We start from the raw sequence: 10,606 nt of genomic DNA, 5'->3' as shown, positions 1-10,606 counted from the left end.
GGATGGCGGTGCAGTATTATGACAACCAACATGTTAGAATGCATCTGTGGAGTTTTGGAAAAGGGCTCGCCGCCAAATGATATTTATTCATTCCGTCCTTTGTTTTTGTGAGAAGATGGCGAAGAGTAATGAAATATTACACAACAATCAACTATGAACAGACTATACATATAAGTTGTTGAAACATTGGTCTAAAGTATCTTTAAGGTGTGCGGTAATGAGATTCATTCATTCAGTTTGAACAGTCCACTCAATGGTTACAAAACAATATCGTGGATAAGGGCGTAACATTTACGTTGTCAAAGTTGCCACGCGGAAGTATTCATGTGGCAAATAGAGTTGGTTTGGAATTTCTTGCTCTCATGCTCAAAAGGTATGCATATAAGCTTAATATTGCATCAATGGGTAAGCAATACTATTATTTAAAGCCTTATAGAATGACATAAGTCTTTCCAACCTTTAATGACAAAAGAATATTTGGACATCCCATACTTTCAGTTGGTCCACAATACTACACTTCGTAGCTCTACTCGTCGGGGGCGATCTAGCATGGCTGGTCGTAGACGGCAAAATAATGAAGTCAATACTTGATTGCATTTCTTTTATGAGTAAAAATTATTTTAGTACGTGAATTTTTGCGTTATTGTCAGATTGATACATGAGTTTATACAAATGATATAATTAATACCTGAGTTTCTCCATAATTATTAAATTGATATGAGTTTTTATAAATGCCCCAATTGGTACTTGAGTTTTTACATAAAAATTAAATAGGTGCATATCTTTATTTAGAATATTTTATAATGTCAAAATTACCCATTTAATATAAATTAATCTTTGTATATATTCATTATTTTATAGCACAATATAGTCCTATGATTAAATAAATTATATTATTATAACAATTTTCAATGATAACAATGAATGATAGTAAATTAGTTTGATATATGTGGATATTCATTCAATAACTAAAATTTAATATTTAATAGATTGGGTAGGAAATGATGGTTCCAAAATAAAAGTTAAAAACATTTTAACCAAATATAATTTTTTGAATTTAATTTCTAAAACATCATAATTTAAGAAAAAAATATAGTAAGACAAACAAAAAAATAATAAAAAAATAATTTCACCAATCTTTTTCTTATGTTCTAATTTTTAGAAATTAAATATAAAATTTTATCTCCTATATCTATTCTTTTATATTTTGAATAAATATCTTATGAAGGTGACTTTATTTTTATCTATTATTTTAAATTGTGAACTTTAATTATACTTCTCAATCTAATTATTTATTATCGTGTAATTCGTTATGTTATTTTTATATAATAATAAAATTACATTATTCTACTATTTTTTCTAAAAGTTGTAACTTTAAAGTAATTAAAATTTATATTATATTTTTTTAGTTTTAAAATATTGTAGCCTTTTTATTTATAAAACTAGTGGCTCCCATCAAGTGCAATTTTAATTTTTTTGGTCAGTAAAGGACAAAATGTTTATATATTACATCATGTTAATTAAATGTACCATAATAAATACATACTTAGAACTAATTTTAATTCAAATAGAGAAAAAGAGAAACTACCTTTAGATTAAAGGATATTTTTGTCTTTACAAAATATTTCAGGATAGACATAAGTATCCGTTCGAGAATTGTGGAGAAACTCCAGTATCAATCCAAATATTTGTAAAAATTCGTGTATCAATTTGATATTTATGAAGTAACTCGGGTATCGATTCGATAATTTACAAAAACTCGTGTATCAATTTGATAATAATGCTAAGACTCAGGTACCAAAATAATTTTTACTCTTTCTATTATATGTATGTAAATTTTTGGGTTAAATACATTTTTTCCCCTTAAGTATACCACCCTCATTAATTACCCCCTAAACTAAAGAGACCTTCGATTACCGCCCTTATCTTCTGATAATCCTTCAAATTAAATGAAAATGGACAAAACTTAACTATTAATAATATGATATATTCACTTTAAAGTCCTCTGTAGTTAAATATATAAATCAGTTTGACTTCAACTTTTTTATTCATTTATGATGTTAATAAATTGATATTGGATTAATCACATATCAATAAGATCAACATTAGTATTTTTAAATTAAAATAATTTTATAAATTTATGTTTGTGCATTACACGGCATATAATTTTAATAACAAAAATATTACAAGTGGTCGTCGAGCCTGTTGTTTTGACACTCAAATGTCAAGTGCGGTAACTTGGGAGTTGTTGAGGTTTTTTTTTTTTTTGTCTTTTCATGTAATAATTATATGTCACCTCTTTTGACCTAACATGTTAGGTCTGTAAATTAGTGTGCAATACCTAGACGCGAACACACTATTGTAATAATTTTTTTTTTTGGATTTGGGTAGAGCCTATACCCTAAAATACTTGTGGGTAAAATTTTAATATGGAAAAATACATCTTTATTTGTTAATTTAAAATTAATGAATTTATCAATACGACTATTTATATACTCAAATTTAAAGTAATTATTTTATACTTAATTAATTTATAAATATTGTAGTTGAATAAACTTTTCAAATTGATTGATATATTTAATAATAAAGAGTGCTAATGTGAATGTATTATATTATTAATAGTCAATAGTATTTTTATCAATTTTTATTTAATTTAAAAGATTATACAAAGATAGGGGGTAAATTAAGATTTTTCCTTTTTTTTTTTTTTTTGTTTAGAGAGGTAAGTGATAAGGGTAACATACTTTAGAGGCAAAATGTATTTAATTCTAAATTTTTTAATTTAGTATTTATTAAAAATTAATTAAATATTTAAAAAAAAATTATCAATACCTTGCTCGTGGGTCAACAAGTCTTGACCAACTGGGCTACCTAAGATAGGAACCCATTTCTTTGGGCCTTAAGGAGAAAAATGTTGGGAAAGTATCAATACTTATAAAAATTATTCAATTATTTATAGATTAAAAATATACATAGTTCAAGAATTATACGATAAATAACTATACAATATCTTAAGCATTTTAAATTTATTCACTTGAATTTAAATAGATTGTTTTATAATAATCCAATTGAATTGAAAAAAAATACAATTATTTTTTTAGGTCCAATTTAATAAGTATAGACTCAACCCTACCCCAATCTATATTTTTTTAACGATTCCTAGCCCAGATTTGGGCTTGGGTCTAATAATACGTACAGAGTTTAAATATAGATTTTTTATTTTTTATATTGGTTGACAGCCATAAATGGGGCTATATTATTCAACTAAGGGGCCCAAATCAACATATCAAGAACCACACCTTGGCCCTTCAATGAGGTATTAATGGACTAATCCAAATTGGTCCATCATCTTTTAATAATCATTCTATGCTTTAAACCTCTTAATTTTGTTTGCTTGTCTATACAATTATTGAGGGAAAAACCCCTACAATAACTACCATAATTAATTAAATAAAATATTTTTTTAAAACATCTCTAATTATACTTATTTATTTAACTAATTATTTTTCATTTAATTAATTTTATTAATATTTTTTATTCATACCATCTAATCTTAATTTATTTTATCACTTCTGATAAGTTATTCGTTTTTATCTTACTTTTTTTATTTAATGAAATAAATGTAACAGAAATTTAAATTATGCACACGGATCGAGCGTACTTCAAATCACTGATTTTTTCAAAAAATACAACCCGTGTCATTATGAAATAGTCTAAAAAAAAATAAAGAATAGAATCATAAAAAATACTTAAAAATTATAGGTGGGATTGCTTCTCATCATTAGGCACCAAAAAAAATAATAATTAGGGGCTAAAAATTAAATTAATCACATAATAATCATATCTAATTATGTTAAATCATTCCCCTAATCATATACTTATATTCCAACCTATCAAACATGCTTTTCATGTAAGCTCCCCCACCTTCCACATAATGGCGGCCCAATATTACAAAACTGCCCCTACCCCTTGAGGGTACCGTCTATTGGCCCCATAGGGGCAAACACGTCCATTCAAAAGAAGGGGGGGGCAGTCCGTACCAATCGCACGTGCGGACCGAACTCAAGTTGTGATTTGATTAGCCCTAAATTTGGAGGGGATTGAAGTAGAGATTCTGTGTTGTTAAAGGTGTTTAATATCTGTATAATCACATGGCTGCCAGCTCGGCAGTCACATGGCAGCCAGATATGCGGGACCCACGTTACACACGAATGCCCAAGCATGGGAGGGCCCCACTACCCCCCCCATTGGTTGCTTCGAGGTAATGCTTCTCCACATGGTAGCTGCTTGCACGTGTGGGTGGGTTGTGAATTGTTGTATCATTGGTTATTACTTGCTCTCACTTTTCTATCAAAATTTTGAATGTATCATTTGTAATGATATTGGAAATTTAATAGTCAATTGTTATTATTTAATAGACCATATAAAATTAAACTAAATTATTGTTCATATATATATATGTGTGTGTGGGGGATTTATACTCGTGGTTTCGTTGTTATGAGGTTTTAATTTTGTTAATTAAATTAAATTTTATTTATTTTTTAGGTTTTATGTAATTTACTCCCCTTGATAGTGTAAATGAGCGAATTACCTCCTATAAAAAAAATTTAATTTACCTTATTATATTTTTTAGAATGAGCGATTTACCTTTGTAGATAGTGATATAAGCAAGCATTCCACATTGGCTGCAGACGAGGAACTTGAGTGACTTATAAACTCCCTAACGATGCACCTTTTTAGGACAAACTATTGAGGCTCATACGAAACTAAAGCGAATGATATCTCGCACAACAAGGCACCGATCGAGTCACAAACTACATCATTCGGAGTCATATGTGGAAATCGAGGTCATGTGCCTCTACCAAGCCCTTCGTCTTGGGGGTTGATGATATAGGCCAACTTCCCACATTAACTGCAAATAAGGAGGTTGAGTGGTTTATAAGCCTCAAGACCTACTCTCCATAGAGAGATGCCTTTTACGACCAACTCGTAAGGCTCATGCTAAGCCAAAACAGATAATGCCTCGCGTAATGAGCCACTGATCGAATCGCAAGTCGCATTAAATAGGGAGATAAATTGCTTTATTTTTATTACTGCTTAACTTGCTATATTTTTTTTTATAATTTATTCCTATTATAAAATAGAAGTTATTCCAAACACCTTTTAAATGACGTAGACTTATACAATGAGTTTAGAATTATTTCACTAAATCATTAAATAAAAAAAATCAATAAATAATTGAATTCAATAACAACGGTATATGATCAGCATAAAGAATAATAAAATATTTTATTACAAATTGATATTTATTTATATATAATAATGGCAAGTAGAGGGTAGAATAGGGAAATAATTGAGGTGTCGGACCTTTGACCGGATCCAGAAAGGAAAAAGTGGGTTTTGACCGCAGGTGCACGTGTGGGTACACGCACGATACACGTGTGCTTTGCTGTAGTTGGGCTGTTGTGGGGATGCTGGCATAGCCACCTCGGACGCACATGAGAGGTAATCATGTGTTACAAGACTCGTTTAACTACCCTAAACCTGCATATGATTAGGTACCATGATTTGTTTATGGAAATAAAATCTCATTTTCCTATAAACAGTAAATTACAAAAGATATTTCGAATCTTCACTGTCTAATCTTGATATATATATATATATTGTTTTTGTGCTAGCTGGTATTATAAACTACGATCGAATACTTATTTATAATATTATTTTTGTGTTATCAAAGGTGTAGTACGTGTGTGTAAATTATATTTGTGATTATAATTTATGCCCGTTATTAAATTAATTTTGTTTCTTTAAATATTCTGAATCAAATACTATTATATTTTTTGAAAATAAATACTTTTATTTGTATCTTAAAATTTAATTGCATTTAAATTGAAACATTACTACCCAATTTCTAAAAATAAAATATTATCGAACGGGGAAGGCGTTTATTATAAAGAATTTTAGTACATTCGTCTTTCATTTTGAATTATATTTTATACAATATCAATAAATTTTAAATTATTTTAATATGGAGGTATTGGAATATATTTATTAAATCCTTCCCCACAAAATCAAAGCATACCATCCAAACGTAATCTCATTGATTTTCATGACACAATGAATGCTTGAAGCATATATACATATATATATATATACTTTTCATAATTCTACACAAATTAAAAATATTAGGGATAATTATGCTCTCCTATCTTAATATTTGGTGTAGTTATATATAAATTTTTTGTGGTTTGGAAAATTACATTTAGTACTGTTGAAGTTTGCTTTCTTCTAACAAATAAGTTCCTTTTGTTAGTCAAAATTCACTGAATTTGCTGATATTAAAAAAAAAAACAGATAAAAACCTATATTTTTCCAATTGACTTATTATTGATTTATTTAAGGTCAAATAATTTTTTTATGATCAAGTTATTCTTATACATCTTTACACGTTAATACATATGAGGAGGCATATCTTCACTTTTATAATCAGAGTAGTTAATTAGTTAAAAACAAAAATATTTGTCTTGCAATAAATCAATCGAGAATAAATAATAATTTTTATTTAATTTTTTTATTAATATCAATAATTTACGTGTTCTTTTACCAAATCTCAAAGATGACAAGTGTAATTATCTCAAAATATTATTGAAGTATTTTTTTTCAAAACCAATATGAATATATATATATATATATATTTTGTGTGTGTGTGTGTGTGTGTGAAAGTAACATTTAAACAACCAGAACATGATATTAAAATGAGGAAATGAAAGGGGAAGTAAGTAAGATGATTGAGATAGCTAGGGAGTCGTGGGTCAAATTACTAAGTTGACCCTTAAAGCATGCATGTGACCAGGTTTTGTATCCAATTTTTAAATCCCTGTTTGTCTGGTGCTTTATATTGAGGAGTAGAGGCTTTGGGAAGCCTAAAAGAGAAAAATGAGAAACGAACAGGTCCTTATAAAATGATGCAATTGCACACTTGTAATAAAGTAATGGGTGGGGTGGGCAATGCAATGATGAGAGGAAATAGAATATGTCCAATAAATGTTGAAGCTTTTAGGTGTACCCCGGGAAATCCGGGCCAATGTTTGTGGATGGACTGTCAAATCCCTTCCATATATATATATATATATATATATGTATATTAAGAAAATTATATTTTTAATTCTATAATATAGGGGACTTTGCAAGTTTGGGATCATACTTTACAAAATAGTTGATTTTGATATTGTACTTTGTAGATATTTGCACTTTAGGTATCTTATTTTTATTTTAGCCCCTAATCTTTGTAATAGTATCAGTTTTGGTCCTTATTTTTTTTCCTAGCAGAAATAGTACTAACATTATTTATTGATCAGGCCGAACATGCTTTTGAAATAAAATTTAGTTCTCATAAATTGATACTTTATTTTGACCGTCTTGCCACCGGATATTCCAAGTTCTCGATTTTATGAACTTTCTCCAACCACACTACTGCAGCAGATGGTTCGCAAGTACTTGGTTCATCTAGCAACAAATTGCAGAGCCTATTTCATTTTCTATCTTAGGGCATAAAAGATACTCCAAAAAAGAGACTTGATAAAATTTTGGATAATCAAGTTAAACAAAAGCCTTTAATTTATTGAAAAGCTTATCTAATATGTTACATGGTATTTATTACTCTATTGGAGGAGACAACTATTTAGCCTTTCATAAAAAAGATGACTTGTTGGAAAAATCTCCATACTGTGAAGAACCCCAACACTTAGAAAATGTAAAGACTCAATTTATTTTTTGAAACGTTGGAAAAATTTTCTAATATCCTCCATCTGCTTCCAACCTCTCTATTTATAATAGTCCGCAAACTTCAAAACACGGACTTCAAACTTTCTTAGATGGCGCTATTGCGTTCATTACCTATTTTGGCTCTCCACTTTCCAACCGTAGTCAATATGGCTTGTCAGCCAAGTGTTTGTCAACTGGTGTCCTTTGTTGTTGTGCTTGTTGGCGCCTATGTCCTCTTCTGCTAGCAATCTCCTTTTAGATTTTTTACATTTGAGGTTTTTACCTCATTTTGTAAAATTCTTTTCTTTTAGTTTTGGTTGGGATTTCTTTAGGGTCACCCGGATCTTTGTCTTGAACATGTTTTTCCTGTTTTTTGCAATAAGGGCATATGTGGTTATTGTATTGTCCGACATACATCATATTGCATGCTTTCTTTCTTATAACCTCCATTGCATGCAACTTCTTCTTTTTTTTTTTTCAAACGAGCATCTTTTCTTTTCAAATAAACTTTCTACAAGCTCGTGTTTTCCCTACCATGGAGTTTACAGGAATGATTATTTAATTTATTCAAAATATTTTAAATGGATAATTGACGTTGTCCATCTCAGTGAGAAAGATCAAAATCCCCAAGCTCTTCTAATAGATATTTCATCTTCACCGAGGAATGATACTGGGGGAGGTTTTCTTGTGCAGCTTTGACTTTATTAAATGCTACCATGTCAGGTTCTTCAGTAACTTGATATAATGAAATGCTAGATGAGACCATTTTTCTGGAGCCATTAAAATAAACTTCTGCTTCAAAATATCTCCTCCTTTAAGGTGGGGATTATTTTGCCATAAGTCATAAACCGCCCCATTGATCCATTTCGAAAGTTTTGAAATTTTGAAAAATCCTAATGACATAGTATGAACCAACTCGAGTGCTCCAAAATCATACCATTCTCTCACTTCTTTTGGGTTGGACCCTTCAAGCATCTAAGGATTGTTATATTTTACGGATGTGTCTACATGATTGTCTTGCTTGGATTGATTTCTGGCATGAAAACCAGTTTTTCCCACATTGTTTGGTTTACTTGCCAAACAAATTTGAATCGTTAGTATTAACCTTAGAGGTACCTGTAACTGGTCTAAGGTTAATATCTACCTCTTTAGCTCTAGAGATGCTGGATTAATTTGAACTATTAGGAGTTTGCACTTCCTATAGTTCAATTGTTGCCTTTCTACCAGAGTCTAATGATGGCCTCGTGCAAGCAGTACTTGAATTTGCCGCTACAGGTTGAGAGCCATGTTCTCTAAGTGCAGGTTTCGAGCCCTGCCCTCGCAATTCTCTGGTCATCACCAATGTTGTTGCCTTTCAAATTGGTTCTAGTAATGAGTCCTATAGTGTGCAAGAAGCAAGTTTGGTACTCCTAATGGTGATCTGGACAGTATCAAGATCAGCTTGTTGCACTTATCTAGCTAGTTGGGCTTTAACCGTCAGTTATCCAAACTTCTTATTAAGCTCCTTAAGATTTTTTCTAAAACGCCTAAGCCTCAGGATGATGAAGTTTGCTTTAGATGCTTTCATTTGTTGTCAACAAATTCGCAAGAATATTTTCATGAGATTTAACAACGACAATAGTTTACCAGTAATACTGGCAGTCTGCTTGCCATCTAAAAGTACGAGCTTTCTCAATTTTTGATTCAAATTTTTTTTTCAGGAAAGATTTAACATCCGTATTATTAAATTTTTAAAGTAAAATTTTAGGCTAGTAGAAATAAACACCATTTTTTTGAACGTCTCCCGAACGACAAAGAACTATTTCTCATTGATATGCCAAACTCTGACTTGTTATTCATTGAACAACCCCTCCTGTAAATCTACATGGTTCTTTAGCAAAAATTGTCTTCTTCATGAGAAATGTTGCCCATGTGTAGTTGTTGGCGTTTGTATATACTACCAATTCATTCTCATACTGTGATTGCAAACTTTGATGAGTTATTGCAAATATGTTTCAACTCACGAACCCTTTGAGTGTGAATTTCCTTTCATTTCCACTTCGAGCTTTCAGTTTCCTTTAAAAAGCGGTCAGAAATCCTTAAGATATTTCGCAAGATCATTAATGAAAATTCCTACAATATTAACAACTCCCAAGAAACTTTCAAGTTGCTTTTTACCTTTAAGAATATCAAGAAAATTATGATTTTTTTCCTACAATATGCTCCTACAATTTGATACATATTTTGTCAATAAGAATTCCTAAAAATTCAATCTTATTGGCAGCTCTAATGACTTTCTTTTTAAAAATCACTAATCATTCTTTATGCCATGTGTCAGATAATATTTCAAGATGTCTAATAAGATCCTACATAATTCAAGTTGCAATCAAGATATATTGCCTATGGGTAAACTCTAGATAATCTTTGAAATGATTATCCATCTTTCTCTGAAATATTTCAGGTACATTTGCAAGTCCCATGGGAAGTATATTCCAGATATATTATTCTTGGGGTGTGGAAAATGTTGTGCATTTTTTTGAATTATTTTTCATCTTGGTATGATAAAAATCAAATTTGTAATCACATTTAGAGAATACTTTTGCACCTTTTAATGCATGCAATTAAGTGGACTATACTCAAAATGTAATAACCATCAAATTTTAATATCTTATTGATACATTGATAGTTAATTACTAGCTTGAGTTTACATCTTTTTATCTCATCATGGTTTCTTACTAGAAAACTAGGGTTACTGCACTACAAAAAATTCCAGGATTTGTAACGACTCTTTTGTAACGGCCATATGACAGTTACAATACACATGGGCTTTATAACATTTTTGTAATAGATTGGACGTACTGAC

This window comes from Sesamum indicum, linkage group LG6 (assembly GCF_026168435.1).
Source record: "Sesamum indicum cultivar Baizhima isolate 11 linkage group LG6, ASM2616843v1, whole genome shotgun sequence".
Lineage (NCBI taxonomy): Eukaryota > Viridiplantae > Streptophyta > Magnoliopsida > Lamiales > Pedaliaceae > Sesamum > Sesamum indicum.
Note: the sequence above shows the minus strand (reverse complement) of the source record.